Source organism: Lithobates pipiens, unplaced genomic scaffold, assembly GCF_037356315.1.
Source record: "Lithobates pipiens isolate NorthernLeopardFrog02 unplaced genomic scaffold, aLitPip1_a1.2 Scaffold_7, whole genome shotgun sequence".
NCBI classification, from domain to species: Eukaryota; Metazoa; Chordata; class Amphibia; order Anura; family Ranidae; genus Lithobates; species Lithobates pipiens.
In genome coordinates this window covers 8,095,610-8,117,086 of record NW_027507892.1, presented here as the reverse complement: position 1 = coordinate 8,117,086, position 21,477 = coordinate 8,095,610, and positions in this window count along the sequence as shown.

Sequence of the window (21,477 nt, the reverse complement as noted above, 5' to 3'; positions counted from 1 at the left end):
ATGTTTGTACTTCATTTTTTAAGGGGTCAAACAAATTTAACTGATAGGTTGTGGTATGAATTAGTTACAAACTCAAAAAGGCACCAACATCCCTGGAAAGAAACTATATACAGTAAGGTTTTTTATGTGATTTTAGCGGTGCCATGAACACAATGGAGCCAGAAATGTATATAAAAAAAAAAATTCTTCATACAAAGTTAAAATTCTTGTTAATATGAAAATAGAAAAAATCAACTTTTCTTTTATGTTGTGTTACACAGAAAGTTATTTTCTTTTTCCTTTCACAAAAGCGGTGACAGTAGAGTGTCTACATATTTCGCCACTAAGGGCTTCCTCAGGGATTTTTTTATTTTTTATTAAAAAGACAAAATATACCATAATATTATATAATAATACAAATTTGAAGAAACAAAACCAAGACAAATAATAAATAAATATTGTTGTTCGCCAATGGTTAGCCATATCATAGCTTACCCAGAACATTTAACTAATGCTGAAATACTAAAGTCAGCGGTCAAATAGGCTAATGATTAAGCATGTGATTTGAGTGTGAAACGCATCAACAGCATGTCCTGTTTTGCTCTCAAAATTTTTTTGCTTCTCTTTTCCTCTGATGTTTACGGTGGCGAGCTGTGGTGGACACCCACACACTCACCTGAACGGTATACACACCTTACTTAGGCTAATAGGGAAGCCATCTTCTTGGAAGCCTACAGAATGATGGCTTCTCCATCAGTGCCTATTGAGAAAAGGACATGCTCACTATTGATCTAGGTCACAGCTCCTGATATGCACTATGTTATCAAAAGTATTGGGATGCCTGCCTTTACAGACACATGAACTTTAATGGCGTCTTAGTCCATAGGGTTCAGTATTGAGTTGGCCCACCCTTTGCAGCTATAACGGCTTCAAGTCTTCTGGGAAGGCCGTCCACAAGGTTTAGGAGTGTGTCTATGGGAATGTTTGATCATTCTTCCAGAAATGCGTTTCTGAGGTCAGGCACTGATGTTGGAAAAGAAGGCCTGGCTCGCAGCCTCTGCTCAAATTCATCCCAAAGTTATTCTGTTGGGTTGATGTGTAGGCTAGTCAATTTCCTCCACCCCAAACACACTCATCCATGTCTTTTTGGACCTTGCTTTGAGCACTGGTCCAAATCACTTGGTGGAGAGGGATTATCGTGTGGGGTTGTTTTTCAGGGGGTTGGCCACGGCCACTTAATTCCAGTGAAGACTTTCAATTCATGCTCCAACTTGTTATAGGTTATAGGAGTTATAGGTTGGGTGGTTGCCAATGGCTCCTACTGCTGTCAATCACAGCCGGTGAGCCAATCAGGAGATGGAGGGGGCAGGGCTTAGCTGAATGGACATACAGAGCAGTAACTTGGGAGTGCACCTGCTTGGGTACCCCCAGAAGCAAGACACCAAAAGCCGATCGGGAGTGCGAGTCTCCAGGGAGACAAGGCTCTTGTGGACATTGCTGGATAGAATTCATGAAGGTAAAAAACCTTGTGCCTTTACAATCACTTTAACTTAAAGAGGAAGTAAAGGCATTTAAAAAAAAAAAATGCAACCTGCAAGGCAAAGGCATAATGAACTAGTATGCATAGCATACTAGCTCATTATGAATAACTTACCTGAGAACGAAGCCCCCAAAGCGGTCCTCCTCCTTTATCTTCACCGCTGCCATGTATCCCGGAGTGACTTCCGGGTCTAGCTGCTCCGGCGCTGTGATTCGCCGGAGCCGCGATGACATCACTCCCACGCATTTGCACGGGAGCCAACTCGAGCGGAATATCGATGTGATCTGCGGTGTGCTCAGTGCGCCTGCGCGCCGCTGTCTACGGCGCATGCGCCATAGACAGAGGCGCCTATTTTTTTGTAAATATCTCCTAAACCATGTAGGTTTAGGAGATATTTCTTGGACCTACAGGTAAGCCTTAATCTAGGCTTACCTGTAGGTCAAAGTGGTTTGTAAGTGTTTACAACCACTTTAAACGTATCCTGTTATATGGACATATTTTGCAGATTATATGCCCTTTTCTTTTATACCGAAAGAAAAAACGCTGAACAACGGCCACATACACTTGCAAAAATGTATATAAAGCAAGAAGATTTTCGTTGCCTGAGATGGACATCCAGGATTGTAAGGACTAGGTGGGATATTGGGTTGGACCTACCTTATTTGGTCAACAATCAATCCAAATATTGACCATTACAGGCCCTGCATTCCAGTATCCTATTCTTCAATCCTTTTGTTTGCAACTTTCGGTTTCTCTGCACGTAGGTTTATTTAGTAAAAGAGTGAAATGTCCGACCACAGGGGAATTATAAGAAATTCTTGTCAGGCTCGCTGATTGAAAGAAAGGAATAAGTTACTGATATCAGGACACGATATCTTGGCATACTAACTGTAGACGCTGCCTTCCCTGTTCTGACCTTTATATTAATGTTAATAGCTTTGGAGAAATAAAATGTAAATTTCTCTCTAAATGGATCAGTGCAAGCTGAGGGCCTAAGTGTTGCTTGAAGCATTTGTGTGAAAATTAAAACATTTATGTTTCATCACTTAATTTTATTATTTTCTTACCGGGGCTTGGCTGAATAGATACAATTTTTTTAAAGCAGATTTTAACAGGCAGAAGACCTCTTGTAGAGAAAAAGTGAAATAACAACCCATTGTATCAAAACAGCGACATACTAAACCTGTCAACTAAACTTTCTATAACAAGATGAACTACATATATCACCCAGGCCAATAAATCTTATAACTAGCATTTATTTTTATGAGACGATTAAGACATCTTCATTTTTACAAGCCCAATGAAAACTGCTAATAGCAATCCAACTATCTATTCTTAGAAGTGATAGGCATTGTAATAAGCTAACTGATAATGCAACTAAGTACTTTTATTATTGATTCCGTTGGCTGCCACCAATCCTGGATTGGAAGAGATCTGCTAGCCAAAGTCACACTTGCTGCCAAATTGTTTCCCTGGCATCTGGCCATGAGGAACCTTTATTTTTTATTTTTTTTATTTTACAATTCACATATATTGTATATATTATATATAGCCAGGCCACTTCATATTTAAAGCTAAAATTACTCAAAATGGAACATACTTCAAAGTATGTTATTCTAGTATTCTTCGGAAGAAGGTTGATACACATGAGTCACAACTGATTTTGAGTGAGTGGAGGCCATCAATTGTATGAACTTGACCACAACTTTGGTCCCTCTATGCATGCCAGGGTGCTGGGTGTATTTCTAGACTCTGACCTTTCCTTCTAGCCCCACATCCAATTTCTATCTAAATCTTGCTGCCTAAGACCCCTTTCAGACCACACCACCAATAGCGTCAGCGGTAAAACGCCGCTATTTTTAGTGGCGCTTTACCGCCGGATTTGTGGCGCATTTCAGCCGCAAGCAGGGCGCTTTTACCCCCGCTAGCAGCCGAGAAAGGGTTAAAACCGTCAGCAATACGCCGCAATAGTGGCGTTTTGCCGGCGGTATTACAGTGCTGCCCCATTGATTTCAATGGGGAGCAGCGGTGGAGGAGCGGTAAACACACCAATCCTTCACCGTTCCAAAGAAGCTGCTGGCAGGACTTTTCCCTGACGTCCTGCCAGCGCAACTAGCTATGCATACTATGCATACTACATACTAGCTCATTATGAAATACTCACCTGAGAACGAGGTCCCCCTATCGCATCCCGGTTCACGCCAAGGGAGCTGACAATTTGCGTTTCTTCCAGGATCGTGGCTCGGGCACTGTGAGTGGCCAGAGCCGCAATGACGTCACTCCCACGCATGCCGGACTTTCACAGCGGACCTCCAGTCGGGCCTTCACAGTGCATGTGTCGCCTAGAGGCGATTCAGTTCGCATTGTGCGCTATACAAGTATTTTGTTCGTTCGTTCGTTCGCTGATGTCAGCGGCTGCATGCAAAGTGAATATCTCCTAAACCATACAGCTTTAGGAGATATTTATCAGCTTAAGGACCGCCTCCTTCACATCTGCAGAATGGCAAGGCTTGGCACAATCATGTACTTGTACATGGCTCTTTAATTACCCAGCTGTGGGTCGCGCTCGTGACCCGGCCCTGAGCTCCATGACCATGGCCGCGGGATCCGATCACTGGCGGTGTCCCGCGATCGGGTCACAGAGCTAAAGAACGAGGAGAGGTCTGTGTAAACAAACCTCTCCTCGTGCTTCCTAGTGTGGCTGTCACCGATCGTCTGTTCCCTGTTATAGGGAAAGATGATCAGTGATGTCACATGCCAAGCCACGCCCCCAACAGTAAAAAAACACACATAACCCCTCCCCGCCCCCCTAGTGGTTAACTCCTTCAATGCCAGCGTCATTTACACAGGAATCAGTGCATTTAAATAGCACTGATTGTTGTATAAATGACAATGGTCCCAAAAGTGTGTCAAAAATGTCCAATGTGTCGGCCATAATATAGCAGCCACAAGAAAAATCGCTGATCGCCCCCATTACTAGTATAACTTTTTTTTATAAAAATGCTATAAAACTATCCCCTATTTTGTAAACCAATCAATAATCGCTAATTGCGATTTTTTTTTACCAAAAATATGTAGAAGATTACGTATCGGCCTAAACTGAGGGAAAAAAAATTTTTTATATATTTTTTGGAGATATTTATTATATTGCATTTTTTTCAAAATTGTCACTCTATTTTTGTTTATAGCGCAAAAAAAAAAACCGCAGAGGTGATCAAATACCACCAAAAAAAAAAAGCTCTATTTGTGGAAAAAAAAGGACGCCAATTTTGTTTGGGAGCCACGTCGCACGACCATGCAATTGTCAGTTAAAGCGACGCAGTGCCGAATCGCAAAAAGGGGCCTGATGCTTTGGCTGCAAATTGGTCCGAGGCTTAAGTGTTTAAATTACCTACAGGCAAACCTTATTATAGGCTTACCTGTAGGTAAAAATTTTAAAAAAAGGGTATACAACCGCTTAAACCCTGTAACATTTCCAGAATTCACCCCTCTTTTTTTTTCCTTAATCTTTTTTTATTCATTTTAAATCATTTACAAATGGATACAGCACAATAAAAAGGCCAAAACAACATTCGTGAAGGAAAGAGCATTTACAACTCATACACCACACAACAGAAAAACAAAACTATAACAAACCTAGAAAAAAAAAAGGGGTATAACCTAGGACCCTGTTGACATATCATGGCGATCATAATTATTCCTCAAAGAGGAGGAAAGAGACAACGGGAGAGGTGGAGGCGCCCCACGTCTGAATCTAAATAATCAGACTGATCTACACCAAAATAGGTCTAGTGACTATGCATAACTTACATAGTTACATAGTAGGTGAGGATGAAAAAAGACACAAATCCATCAAGTCCAACCTATGTGTGTTATTATATGTCAGTATTACATTGTATATTGCGGTCGTTCAGGTGCTTATCTAATAGTTTCTTGAAACTATCAATGCCCCCCGCTGAGACCACCACCTGTGGAAGGTAATTCCACATCCTTGCCGCTCTTACAGTAAAGAATCCTCTACATAGTTTAAGGTTAAACCTCTTTTCTTCTAATTTTAATGAGTGCCCACGAGTCTTGTTAAACTCACTTCTGTGAAAAAGTTTTATCCATATTGTGGGATCACCAGTACGGTATTTGTAATATCCCCTCTCAAGCGTCTCTTCTCCAGAAAGAATAAGTTCAGTGCTCGCAACTTTCCTCATAACTAATATCCTCCAGACCCTTTATTAGCTTTGTTGCCCTTCTTTGTACTCTCTCCATTTCCAGTACATCCTTCCTGAGGACTGGTCCCCAGAACTGGAATGCATACTCCAGGTGCGGCCGGACCAGAGTCTTGTAGAGCGGGAGAATTATTGTTTTATCTCTGGAGTTGATCCCCTTTTTGATGCCAATATTCTGTTTTCTTTGCTTGGCATTGCTGAGCCTATCTACTAGGACCCCCAGGTCCTTTTCCATCCTAGATTCTCCCAGAGGTTCTCCCCCCAGTGTATAGATTGCATTAATATTTTTGCCACATAAATGCATTATTTTAAATTTTTCTACATTGAACCTCATTTGCCATGTAGTTGCCCACCCCATTAATTTGTTAAGATCTTTTTGCAAGGTTTCCACATCCTGCAGAGAAGTTATTGCCCTGCTTAGCTTAGTATCATCCGCAAATACAGAGATTGAACTGTTTACCCCATCCTCCAGGTCGTTTATGAACAAATTTAACAGGATTGGTCCAAGCACAGAACCCTGGAGAACCCCACTACCCACCCCTGACCATTCCGAGTACTCCCCATTTATCACCACCCTCTGAACTCGCTCTTGTAGCCATTTTTCAATCCATGTACTCACCCTATGGTCCATGCCAACGGACCTTATTTTGCACAGTAAATGTTTATGGGGAGATGTGTCAAATGCTTTTGCAAAATCCAGATACACCATGTCTATGGGCCTTCCTTTATCTAGCTGGTAGCTCACCTCCTCATAGAAGCTTAGTAGTGGTTTGGCAAGAATGATTCTTCATGAATCCATGCTGATTACTGCTAATGATACCGTTCTCATTACTAAAATCTTGTATATAGTCCCTTATCATCCCCTCCAAGAGTTTACATACTCAAGGCCATTATGGCTGAAACACATTACCTTCTGCTGTACATATGTATCTGTTATGGAGTTACAGTAAATTTGGATTTATTGAAGAGCATGCATGGAGTTGCGGATTTTCTTCTATCCATTTACTTTGTTAGCAGCTGATTGAAGTGAGTGATTGAACATCCTGCACCCCACAGCTCAGGAGGATCTCTAAAAAATCTTGGGTAGTACTTCTTTTGACCATGTCAGGATAATAGGCGTAACCTCGCACGGTACGATCGCGTTAACGCGCGTCAGCAAATACGTGGGCGCTATACGGTTCCTAAACGAGCGTCCAGAGCTGCGCCCGATCGAGCGCGAGTACGCGGTGATGGACGAACGTATTACGTCGCACGCCGTAGGCGTACGAACGCCACGGCGCGCACACGACGCGACCCAGGCACCCTGCCTATTTAAACGTCCAGTTAACAGAGCCTCATCGCTGGATTATCGTCAGCTCTCCTGAGTATCTGTTCCTGTGATTCCTGCTGCCTGACCTCCCGTTCTCCGACCCGGCTCGTTTGACCTGTTCCTGTTGATCCCCCTGGCTCCGACCTCTGGCTTGCATCTGACGTTCCTTGTGCTTCTGGTATCCGACCTTGGCTTGACTTGACCTTCCGCTCTCCAGCTCTTCACCTGAAGACCCGTTGTTCTGATCTCTGGACTGATCTTCCGTGTATGACCCTCGGCCTGGCCTTGACCCTGCCATTTGGACTTCCTCGCACAGTTGCCCTAAAGACTGATCATCGGCTTCTGCTACCTGGCAACCTGTGCTACTGTGGGCACTGCATCCCTGTGCCATCTTCAGGGTTGCACTGCACTCGGCCGCAAGGGGAGCCCTCTCAGCATCTCGGCCTCTCTACCCGGACGTGACAGTATAATCCAGCCATGAGGCTCTGTTAACTGGACGTTTAAATAGGCAGGGTGCCTGGGTCGCGTCGTGTGCGCGCCGTGGCGTTCGTACGCCTACGGCGTGCGACGTAATACGTTCGTCCATCACCGCGTACTCGCGCTCGATCGGGCGCAGCTCTGGACGCTCGTTTAGGAACCGTATAGCGCCCACGTATTTGCTGACGCGCGTTAACGCGATCGTACCGTGCGAGGTTACGCCTATTATCCTGACAGTGCCCCCCCCCAAGGGGCAGCCTCCGGATGCCCAGGCGAGCCCATTTTTCAGGATGAAGATTACGAAACCTGTGTATGAGCCTAGGGGCGTGTACAAAACTTGCAGGTTCCCAAGAGTTTTCTTCAACAGAGTACCCCTTCCATTTAATCAAAAACTGAATTGTCCTACCTCTCCGACGACAGTCCAAGATAGATTCGACTTCGAATTCAGTATCATCACCAACCTGAACTGGAGGTGGGGGCGCTTCTTCTCTACCTGAAAAAGGACTAAAGGTTACATGTTTGAGCAGAGAGACATGAAACACAGGATGGATTCTGAAAGATCTGGGCAAGGTAAGTTCAAACGCTATGAGGTTCAACTTTCACGTAACCTATCGTCCTGGATCAAAGAATGGCAAGGCCGATGCTCTGTCCCGAATGTTCCCAGATTCCCCGGAGAGGATTCCACCCAGTACAATCCTTTCTCCTCAAAACTTCCTGCTTATCCAACCGGATCTAAGAGCTTCATTGGTGCAGGCCACCGGCCAATGTACGGAGGCAGAAATCTCCTCCCTGAGACGCCAAGAAGGGCTTCTATGGCATCGGGATAAAATTTTTGTTCCCCAGCAAGCCAGGTCACTCGTATTAAGGACCTTTCACGATCACCAGTTAGCCGGCCACTTTGGGGTCCGGAAAACTGTTGACCTGGTACAGCGGTCCTTATGGTGGCCTACCCTAAGATCGGACTGTAAGAAGTACGTTGACTCCTGTTCAGTCTGCCAGCGTAACAAGGGGTCGAACACCAGACCCTGGGGCCTGTTAAGGCCGCTACCCGTCCCAGAAAAACCCTGGAAGGAAATCTCCATGGATTTCATTGTGGAATTGCCTCCCTCAGAAGAATTCACTACCATCTTAGTGGTGGTGGACCGTTTATCCAAGATGGCGCATTTCCTGCCAATGAAAGGGACCCCTTCTGCCGCGGACACTGCAAAGATCTTTATAAAGGAGATTGTCCGACTACATGGCGTGCCTGACAGTATTGTGTCGGATAGAGGGGTACAATTTACCTCCAGGTTTTGGAAGGAGCTCTGTAGGTTGCTGTCAATTAGAGTGTGTCTATCCTCGGCCTACCACCCACAGAGCAACGGTCAGACAGAAAGAACCAACCAGACGCTGGAACAGTACCTCCGATGCTTCTGTTCTTTTTCCCAGGATGATTGGGTCTCTTTGCTGCCTTGTGCGGAATTCGCATACAACAATTCAGTACATGCCTCTACCAACCAATCACCCTTTTGGGCCAATTACGGGTTCCATCCTTCGTTTTTACCTAACACCATTCCTGAATCCACCGTCCCGGCTGTCCAAGATAGGGTAAATCTCATTCAAGCAAATTATCAGATGCTCCAGGATACTATGAAGAAGGCCCAGGAGGAATACAAGAGGCATTATGACAAGAAGAAGAGGAGTAACCCCACCTTTAGGATAGGGGATAAAGTCTGGCTCTCAGCAGCAAATCTGAAGTTGTCATGTCCATCTCGGAAGCTGGGACCCAAGTTCCTGGGTCCTTTTGAAATCAAACGTGAAATTAACCCCATAGCGTTTGAACTTACCTTGCCCAGATCTTTCAGAATCCATCCTGTGTTTCATGTCTCTCTGCTCAAACATGTAACCTTTAGTCCTTTTTCAGGTAGAGAAGAAGCGCCCCCACCTCCAGTTCAGGTTGGTGATGATACTGAATTCGAAGTCGAATCTATCTTGGACTGTCGTCGGAGAGGTAGGACAATTCAGTTTTTGATTAAATGGAAGGGGTACTCTGTTGAAGAAAACTCTTGGGAACCTGCAAGTTTTGTACACGCCCCTAGGCTCATACACAGGTTTCGTAATCTTCATCCTGAAAAATGGGCTCGCCTGGGCATCCGGAGGCTGCCCCTTGGGGGGGGGCACTGTCAGGATAATAGGCGTAACCTCGCACGGTACGATCGCGTTAACGCGCGTCAGCAAATACGTGGGCGCTATACGGTTCCTAAACGAGCGTCCAGAGCTGCGCCCGATCGAGCGCGAGTACGCGGTGATGGACGAACGTATTACGTCGCACGCCGTAGGCGTACGAACGCCACGGCGCGCACACGACGCGACCCAGGCACCCTGCCTATTTAAACGTCCAGTTAACAGAGCCTCATCGCTGGATTATCGTCAGCTCTCCTGAGTATCTGTTCCTGTGATTCCTGCTGCCTGACCTCCCGTTCTCCGACCCGGCTCGTTTGACCTGTTCCTGTTGATCCCCCTGGCTCCGACCTCTGGCTTGCATCTGACGTTCCTTGTGCTTCTGGTATCCGACCTTGGCTTGACTTGACCTTCCGCTCTCCAGCTCTTCACCTGAAGACCCGTTGTTCTGATCTCTGGACTGATCTTCCGTGTATGACCCTCGGCCTGGCCTTGACCCTGCCATTTGGACTTCCTCGCACAGTTGCCCTAAAGACTGATCATCGGCTTCTGCTACCTGGCAACCTGTGCTACTGTGGGCACTGCATCCCTGTGCCATCTTCAGGGTTGCACTGCACTCGGCCGCAAGGGGAGCCCTCTCAGCATCTCGGCCTCTCTACCCGGACGTGACAGACCAGGTCTAGTGACTTCCAAACCCCTTTACCTAATCCTCACCTCTTGCATCATCTCACCTCCACGCTCTCTCTTCTCCCCCTCTATCATTTCCCGTCCACCCCTAATTCATGTGTTGTGACATTAAAAAACAATCCAATAGTAATATTTAGGGAAAAGAAAAAAGAGAATTACATTCATCCTTCTCCTTATTTCTTCCCTTTCCTTCCACCTTCCCATCTCTCCCTCCATAATACACACCTATACTTACCCTTTTTCCTCAGGGCTCGAGTCCTGCAGGAACGCATGGGAACGGCGTTCCTCTACATGTACAAGTGGGGAAAGTAGCTGGGCAACTCCTTCAGCCCGCGTCACCCGGCTGCCTATTTGGTTCAACAAGTGGGACGGGAACTACCCAACTGCCCCGTGACCATGAAGGGGAAAGGAGCTGCGATGCAAGATTGTCTCTTGTATCATATCCACAATCTCTGACCATCTCCTGTACTGTGTCTGCAGTCTCTGACCATCTCTTGTATCTCTTGAGAAATGCAGATAATTCTGGAGATACATTGTGGAGAGGGATGCGGATTATTCTGGGTGGGGATCAATTTATTTTTTGAGGGTGGGGGGATCTTGGGTGAGATCCCAGACTTTTTTTCTCAGGACTTGACCCCTGTTTTTCCTTCCCTCTCTTCCTCCTTATCCATTTAAGCCCATAATGGGCATTCTATATTCAGTGAATTTATAATGACCATTCCATAAACTGTGATATATATATATATATATATATATATATATATATATATATATATATATATATATCCCTAAAAAAATAAATTCCCCCACCCTTTTACCCCGAACCAAAAAGGAGATAATAGGGGGAGGGTGAGAGTATAGATCCGGTGACCGTGGAGGCCATTGGAGTACAGGTTCCTCATTGTCCAGTGGTGAGATGATTTGAGCTTTGGTGCATTATCCTGCTGGATATATATATTAATTAATATTATTATAATATTTAAAATATTATAATATATTTATTATTATTTTAGATTTATATTTTATATTTTTATTTTTTATATAAATATAATGTTTGGGGTACTAAGTAATTTTCTAGCAAAAAATACAGATTTTTACAAATGTCAGTAAAAGGCCTGGTCTTAAATTGGTTAACATAATGAAATGAATATTATTTCTCGATTAACAGCCCCGCTTGATATTGGCTAAATTTGGCATGAACCCTTTTATTCTCATTAATAAATCCACACTTAAGAAAAAAAAAAAAAAAAGAAAGATATTGAAAGAGATATGCCTTGATCTGTTATGAAACAGCATAGGAAAACTATTTGGAGTGAGACATATTAAGTGCTTCTTAGAACTTATTTCCCAAGGAAAGCACTGTGCTGTTCAATGGTGGTGAATAAGTGCTGCATTAACTCCTATAGATGTGATTATTATTGATAATGCAAGTTGGTGATGGGAATAAAAAGGTGGAAAAAAAGTAAGAAAAGAAACAGTCATGTTGGCTATTTACTGAACCATATTAGTCAAAGTATTGCATTTTAAAACCCCTTAAGTTGCTATGCATCATCATATAAGTCATCTCGGAATAGAAAGCAGAAATTCATAAGAATTATGTTGACGTGTAAATTGTCAGCAGAACTGGTTGGAAAATTTACATGTTGCCATAGATCTGCCGTCACGTCCTCGGCAGAAAATTAACATATTATAACTCTAATATTTTAACGTAATGCCTTCCTCATGAGAATGCCATATTTATCTGATTAATATCATCCGTGTAAAAACTGTTCAATTACAGTATCAGTCGGTGTGTGATTAATATGACTGCTTAGAGTACAAATCTGCTATAAAGGCAACTTTAGGAATAATGTTTAAATTAGAAACATACCCATGAGTGTCAGAACGCCGGCAAGAGACAGTAAATAAATGTATGTTGTAAATATTCAGCCCTTTGTGTGGGAACGCGGTGAGGAATTTCATTGTCATATTCTGGAGCTTGGTGGGAAAGTAGATCAAAATATTTTTATATTTACATCTGATCATTTCTGTTAGTAGTTAATATTGTATAAGTCATGTGAATTTTTTTTTTTTTTTTGTTCTTCCTTTGCTTCTTTAGACTTTCGGGATCAAACTTAGATTATTTCATTATATACAGTGCATCTGGAAAGTATTCACAACGATTCACTTTTTCCACATTTTGTTATGTTACATCCTTATTCCAAAATGGAATAAATTCATTATTTTCCTCAAAATTCTACAAACAATATCCCATAATGACAACGTGAATGAAGTTTGTTTCAAATCTTTGCAAATTTATTAAAAAATAAAAAAATTTAAAAATCACACGTACATAAGTATTTCGTTTTGGCTCAATGGTTTGGTGAAGCACCTTTGGCACCAATTACAGCCTCAAGTATTTTTGAGTAAGATGCTACAAGCTTGGCACACCTATTTTTGGGCAGTGTCTCCCATTCTTCTTTGCAGGACCTCTCAAGCTCCATCAGGTTGGATGGGGAGCGTCGGTACACAGACATTTTCAGATCTCTCCACAGATGTTCAATCGGGTTCAAGTCTGGGCTCTGGCTGGGACACTCAAGGACATTCACATAGTTGCCCCTTGTTATCTTGGCTGTGTGCTTAAGGTCGTTGTTCTGTTTGAGGACAAATCTTTGCCCCAGTCTGAGGTCCAGAGTGCTCTGGAGCAGGTTTTCATCAACAATGTCTCTGTACGTTGCTACATTCATCTTTTCCTTGATCCTGACTAGCCTCCCAGTTCCTGCTGCTGAAAAACAATCCCGCAGCATGAGGCTGCCACCACCATGCTTCACTGTACGGATGGTATTGGCCAGGTGACGAGCCATGCCTGGTTTCCTCCAGACATGATGCTTGCCATTCAGGCCAAAGAATTCAATCTTTGTTTCATCAGACCAAAGAATTTTGTTTTCTCATGGTCTGAGAGTCCTTCAGATGCCTTTTGGCAAACTCTAGGCAGGCTGTCATGTGCCTTTTACTGAGGAGTGGCTTCCGTCTGGCCACTCTACCATACAGGCCCGATTGGTGGAGCACTGCAAAGATGATTGTTCTTCTGGAAGGTTCTCCTCTCTCCACCGAGAAATTCTGGAGTTCTGTCAGAATGACCATTGGGTTTTTGGTCACCTCCCTGACTAAGGCCCTTCTCCCTCGCTCATTTTGGCTGGGGGTGGCCCTCTCTAGGAAGAGTCTTGGTGGTTCCAAACTTCTTCCATTTACAGATGATGGAGACCACTGTGCTCATTGGGACCTTCAATGCTGCAGCTTGTCCAATCAACTGAATTTACCCCAGGTGGACTCCAATCCATTTTTAGAAACATCTCAAGGTTGGTCAGTGGAAGCAGGATGCACCTGAGCTAAATTGTGCGTGTCATGGCAAAGGCTGTGAATACTTATTTACAGTATATGTGATTTATTTTTTTATTTTTAATAAATTTGCAAAGATTTCAAACAAACTTCTTTCATGTTCTCATTATGGGGTATTGTTTGTAGAATTTTGAGGAAAATAATGAATTTAATCCTTTTTGGAATAAGGATGTACCATAACAAAATGTGGAAAAAGTGAAGCGCTGTGAATTCTTTTGGGATGCACTTCCTCCAGGTCACTACTTTATGCTATAATTTTATTTTCAACATTTTTATTTATTAACTTTTTTTTTTGTTTAATCCTATTTTATTATATATATATATATATATATATATATATATATATATATATAAAAAAAATAAAAGAAGATCAAAAAAAAATTTCAAACAAATTCAAAGAGGGAAATTGCATAGCTGCATTTAATAATTTAGAGATATTCCCATTACCAAACATACACAAGACAACCACTTAATCTCTAAATGTATACTTATAAATAAAAAGGTACCTAAGCACCATATGATAGCCACGCAGATCCCACAATCTCATTAATGATAAGATAAACAACTGACAAACTAGGCTCCATGTCAAAGACGAACCTAGCGCATACCAAAAGAAAAAATAAAACAGCCTTGGGGCAGGACAGAAAGTACTTTTTTTGTTTCGTTTTTTTTAATGATACATAAAATAGGATTTAAAGCCTAGATTTCATCAAAATTAAAGAAAAAAAAAATCAAATTCAATCAAAAGTGTCCCTTGATTTGCTGATTTGTTTTTTTAAATCTTTACTAAATTTAGGCTTTAAATCCTATTGTACATATCATTTAAATAAATAAATAAAAATGTTGAAAATAAAACGCTAGCCTAAGTAGTGACATGGAAGAAGTGCTAGCTTTAGCACGAAAAGCCGTATCTCTTGTCCCCCCATCTCCACTCTGTGATGCACAGTGCATTTTCTTCAGTAAAAGCCTTTTCTTTTTGGATGTCCATTGTGCTGATTTTTTTCTTCTTTAATCCTCACTAAATTTAGGCTTTAAATTCTATTGTACTTACCATTTAAATAGATAAATAAATACAAATGTTGAAAAAAGTTATAGCATAAGTAGTGGCATGGAGGAAGCGCTAGCTTGAGCATGAATTGTGTTATCTAAATTTTTTTACTAAGTGTAGGCTTTAAGTCCTATTGTATGTATCTTTTGAGGGAAATAAATGATTAAAAAAGTTGGAAATAGTTATAGCATAAGTAGTGACACGGAGGAAGTGCTATCTTGAGCACGAAACATGTTATCTCTTGCTTTTCATCCCCACGATGTGTACCATACATAAAAAAATAAAATGTTGTGCATAGGTACTTGTCCCTCATGACAGTGCACAACTTTCCATGCTTTTTGATAGTAGTATGCCTATTACCTTTAAAAATATCCAGAACATAACAAGATTTGCAAAGAAAGAATACTTTGGTCATGGGACTTTGGACATGGGCATTTGGACATTGGACATGGGAATATAACGAGATTTGAACCATACAGACTTCAATGTGATTCATCTTCAAATTGAGGTTAGTCAACTTTTTGAACAATATTCACAGAACCCCTCAAAACGAATCTGGGTAGATTCACCTACCATTACTCTTCTCCCTTTATAATCAAATCCCAACTTCCACCATGTTTTATTATTCAAATAATAAAGGGGAGTTTTAAAACGTATCTTATATTTTAATGCTACTGACAAGCTCAAATTTCCCCACCCTGTGTTACTAGTACCAGAAATGAGGATGCCACTGGTGCAAAAGGGCACAGACAGCAATAACAACCTTAAACTGATTGCCATCTCTCTCACGTCTTTTATCATGTCCACAGTCTCTGACCATCTCTTATATGATGTCCACAGTCTCTGACCATCTCTTATATCATGTCCGCAGTCTCTGACCTTCTCTAGCATCATGTCCACAGTCTCTGACCATCTCTTGTATCATGTCCTCAGTCTCTGACCATCTCTTGTATCATGTCCGCAGTCTCTGACCATCTCTAGAATCATGTCCACATTCTCTGACCATTTCTTGTATCATGCCCGCAGTCTCTCACAATCTCTTGTATCATGTCTGCAGTCTCTGACCATCTCTTGTATCATGTCCACAGTATCTGACTATTTCTTCTATGATGTCTGCAGTCTGTGTCCATTTCTTGTATCCCTCCACAGTCTCATCTCTAGTATCATGTCTGCCATCTCTGACCATCTCTAGTATCATGTCCGCAGTCTCTGACTGTCTCTTGTATCTTGCCCATTGTCTTTGACCATATCATGTGGTGTGTTTGCTATCTATGACACTGAATATTCACAGAATTTGATGTGCATCCCTTTGGTGATGTCAAGGGCAGCACTTGAGCATATCGAGAAATTTGACCACCACTGCCTGTCCTCTGGACATTAAGTAAGAAAAAGTCATCCTAACATGAACACAAAGAACAATAAAAATTGAAAAAATAAATGGTTGAGATCGATGTTTTAAAAAACCATGACTTAATCAATACATTTAAGAAGCCCTGCTTATATTCTCAACAGCACCATACTTATAAGTAGGCAAGTGTGTGACAACCCTGAAAATGAAGGCCTAGGTCTTTGTGGTTTGCCCACGAGCCTGGTCCTAACTTTGAAGTGGAAGCAATGAAATACAACACAATGAAATAATAACACCAAAAGGTAGGGCAATAACAATATAACATACTAGCTAATGCACTGTTCTGAAATGTGTTAAAAGAATGTAATTAAATAAACAAAAACATTAGCTTATTCCATGGGAAGGATATCTACAGAAGTGGAGTTAGTGAGTAAAAAAAAAATCTTGATGGAGGTTTTGGTGGAAACTTACTCTCACTAGAATGGGTTCAGCAGACAGACGGAGGTCATAAATACAATCTGGATAAGACGGAAAATCTGGTAAGAAAGCAATTGCTTAAAGCTGGTGAAAAACTCAGGCTTCTAAATAGCAAAGAGGAAATGAGAGAAGCTGTCACTAAGTATAGTGGGATAACTTGCATGTGGATACAATATAAGCGGGTCTAGGTATTGCAAAACAAAGTCTCCGTCTAGCTCAACCAAATGTTCAGATTTGACTATTTGGTGATTTTCTGCTACTGCAAGACTAATAATCACTCATGAGATCTATTACACCCCACGAAGTCTAAATAAGATCTATTCTAACCTTCCCTCCACATGCCATAAATACATTGTCAATGCTGGTGTATCTTTACATATATTGTTGTCTTGCCCATCGAACCAGAGATATTGGTCACACATCATAACTACTGTTAATTCTACATTTTATACTACCTTGCCACTTTGGCCAAGCTATGATTATTTCACTTTCAATATATTCATAGAGAACAATAATAATAAATACGCTTTAAGACAAGCCATCACTGACTTCTGTAGATGCAGGCACTATGGCGTAATTAATCCTCAAACACCACTCCCCTCCTTCCTTCCAACATTGACTTGGCACCCTGCAAGCCTTCTAATTTCTAATGTGAATGCAGAGAAAATGTTTGGGAAGAGAGCTGATAAAAATGTGCTGAGACCGAATTTAATGACTTAAAGCTCAGTTAATGCTTACTAAGAATATGCTTTTTTGTGTTAATACTAAATAAATAAGTAAAAACGTTGCTATTGCTTTTGCTTTGACATTGAAGATGGTGGTGAAGCTCTGGCTCCAGTTTCCCAATCAGAAATAGTTATGGTATGCATGGTATGATATTAAAAGCTGGTGCAAAGTGAAGGTACAAATGGCACACCATGTTGATTAAGCTCCACCTCAATGGATGAAAGATGATTTGAATATGGGACATGCCATGGAAAAGTGCTCTAATGTCACATTTATATACAGAGCATCCGGAAAGTATTCACAGAGCTTCACTTTTTCCCACATTTTGTTATGTTACAGCCTTATTCCAAAATGGATTAAAATAATTATTTTCCTCAAAATTCTACAAACAATACCATATAATGACAATGTGAAATCATTTAAAATTTATGAAAAATAAAAAACGGAAAAAAAAATCCCATGTACATAAGTATTCACAGCCTTTGCTCAATACTTTTGGTGAAGCACCTTTGGCACCAATTACAGCCTCAAGTCTTTTTGAGTATGATATCGTTCTCCTGTTGGAAGATTAACCTCCCCCCCCCCCCCCCCCCCATTTAAGGTCCAGAGCGCTCTGGAGCATGTTTTCATCAAGGATGTTTCTGTACATTGCTGCATTCATCTTTCCCTTGATCCTGAATAATCTCCCAGTTCCTGCCGCTGAAAAAAATCCCCACAGCATGATGCTGCCACCACCATGCTTCACTGTAGCGATGGTATTATCCAGGTGACGAGCCATGCCTGGTTTCATCCAGACATGATGCTTGCCATTCAGACCAAAGAGTTCAATCTTTGTTTCATCAGACCAAAGAATTTTGTTTCTCATGGCCAGAGAGTCCTTCAGGTGCCTTTTGGCAAACTCCACGCAGGCTGTCATGTGCTTATTACTGAGGGGTGGCTCCGTCTGGCCACTCTACCATACAGTGCTGTTTGGGGCAGTGCTGCAGAGATGATTGTTCTTCTGGAAGTTTCTACTCTCTCTCTGTCAGCTCTGTCAGAGTGACCATCGGGTTCTTGGTCACCACCCTGACTAAGGCCCTTCTCCCCCAATCGCTCAGTTTGGCCGGGCGGCCCACTCTAGGAAGAGTCTTGGTGGTTCCAAACTTCTTCCATTTATGGATGATGTAGGCCACTGTGCTCATTGGGACCTTCAATGCTGCAGAAATTTTTCTGTACCCTTCCCCAGATCTGTTCCTCCATACAATCCTGTCTCTGAGGGTTACAGACAATTCCCTGGACTTCTTGGCTTTGTTTGTGCTCTGACATGCATTAATAACTGTGGGACCTTATACAGACAGGTATGTGCATTTCCAAATCATGTTCAATCAACTGATTTTATCACAGGTGGACTCCGATAAAGTTGTAGAAACACTTTAAAGTGGATGTAAACCCGATTAATGAAATTTGAGCTAGGCACATATATTTGCAATGTTTTCTTATCTCTCTTCAAAGCACTAAGTCCCGTGGCTTTCTTCTGCTCTGCTCTTCTGTTATCAGCCTGATAACTTCTGACAAATTCTCTGACACATGAGATAAAAGTAGGCTGAATTCTGTGTCGGGGAGGGAGCTATAATAGATTAGCAGGCAGCTTGCCGTGTCACAGAACACCTCTGAGAGTCTTTGCCTATGTGGAGAGGGGGTGTGTGCCTTTCCTCCAATCAGCTGTCTTGGCTTTATGCTCAGACTTCACACTCTATGTTAAACAGGAAAAGAAAATACTCTAACTTTCTAAACAGTATAAAAAGTTGAAGAGAGCAGATATACATGTAAGACTTATGTGTAAGACTTGTGTAGAAAGATTTGTTTCATCTTTGTGGCTGTTCACTTCACTGGGTATATGTGAGGGTTTACATCCACTTTAAGGATGATCAGTGGAAACAGGATGCACCTGAGCTGAATTTTGAGTGTGATGGCAAAGGCCATGGCAATGACCTTTGCCATCATGCCATCATGGTATGCCAATGGCATACGTATGTACTGTGGGATTATTTCATTTTTGAATTTTAATAAATTTGCAAAGATTTCAGACAAACTTCTTTCACGTTGTCAATATAGGGTATTGTTTGAATTGCTAGAATTTTGAGGAACATAATGAATTTAACCACTTGCCTACCAGGCACTAACAACCCCTTTTGGCCCAAGCCATTTTTCAGCTTTCAGCGCTGTCGCACTTTGAATGACAATTGCGTGGTCATGCTACTCTGTAAACAAAGACATTTTTTATAATTTTCTTCACACAACTAGAGCTTTCTTGTGGTGGTATTTAATCACTGGTGGGTTTTTATTTTTTTACAAAAAAAAATTTTTTTTACTTTTTCTGTCAGTAAATTTCGTAACTAAGTAATTTTTCGCCTTCACTGATGTGCGCTGATGAGGCAACACCGATGGGCACTGATAGGCTGAACTGGTGGGCATTGATCAGGTGGCACTTATGGGCACTGATGAGACGGCACTTATGGCCACTGATGAGGAGACACTAATATGTGGCACTGATGAGCACTGATAGGCGGCACTGATGGACACTCTTAGGTGGCACTGATGGGCACTAATAGGCAGCACTGGCGGGCACTGATAGGTGGCAGTGGTGGGCACTGATAGGCAGCACTGGTGGGCACGAATAGGCAGCACGGATAGGTGGTACAGATGGGCACTGATGGGCATTTATGGGTGGCACTGATAGGTGACACTGATGGGCATTGATGGACAGCAGTGATGGGCAATGATGGCGGGCACTGATAGACTGCACTAATTTCCAGCACTGACTGGCATGGCTAATGGGCACTGATTGGTGGCACTTGTGGGCAGTGGTGGGCACTTATTTCTGCCACTGGTGGGCATTGTATGCTGGCATTGGTGGGCACTGTATTGTGTCACTATATTTCTTTATTGTAATCAGTGCACTGATGATCAATGCCCTGATTACATTCCTAGATGTTCCCCTGTGAGCAGATGCAACAAATCGGCACAGCAGATCACATGGATGCGGCTCTTTACACAGATCAGGGACGCAACTTGTCCTTGCAACGCGATGTGGCCGGGATCACCACTCTGCGTGCCCCTCGGGCACGCAAGAGCGGCCGCTCTGGGATGCCATCATATGATATCATTCCAGAACAAGAGCCGCACCGTTCCCGCCTTCATTTGATGGTGGGCGGGCAGCAACCAGTTAATCCCTCTTGGAACAAGGCTGTAACATAAAAAAATATGGAAAAAGTGAAGCACTGTGAATACTGTCCAGATGCACTGTATAAAAAATGTCATAAAAGAGAGTTCAGCAACTTTGCAAAGGACATCTATTTCTTGCTACAGAGTAAAGCTGGCAATACACCAGTAAAAATTTGTATTTCAATTTTTAAGTTTTCATTTTCAAAACATTCATTTTATTTTTCAATGGTTATTGGCGTCAAACTGATGTTGTTTTTTGAACATAATGATGAGAACATTTTTTAAGGAGTAGGATGGAAAAATGTTCTAACTGTAAATGGGGATTAGGAAATCAGGAATATCATACATTGCATACAGTGCAATGAAAACTATTTAATACATCTGGGATTCCACTCAAGTAGCAGGTCTGGATGAAATTTTAAGTACTTTCGAATTAAATTAGTTGACAAACTTTTTTTTTTTTTGTTTGAACAAAAATTCAACTGCGTATGACCAACTTCACTGTAGACACGTCTGTATCCATTTCTGTGTCTACAAACTAAAGCTGGCCAGAGATGGATAGAATTTTTAATGAAAATTCCTAGGAAAAGTCTTAGGAAAATTTGTTGGAAAATTCTCATAACATTTGAATGCTGTTCAAAAAAAAAAAATCATTTTGGTTTTAACATTTGATTTTGAAATGAATGGATGTTACCGAATGAAAACCACATACACTGTTGCAGTATATGGAGGGAATTGGGACTTTAACCACTTCGCATCCAGGCCAATTCTGACATTTCTCTCCTACATGTAAAATTCCTAATTTTTTTGCTAGAAAATTACATAGAACCCCCAAACATTATATATGTTTTTTTAGCAAAGACACTAGAGAATACAACGGCGCTCGTTGCAACTTTTTATCTCGCATTTGCGCAGCAATTTTTC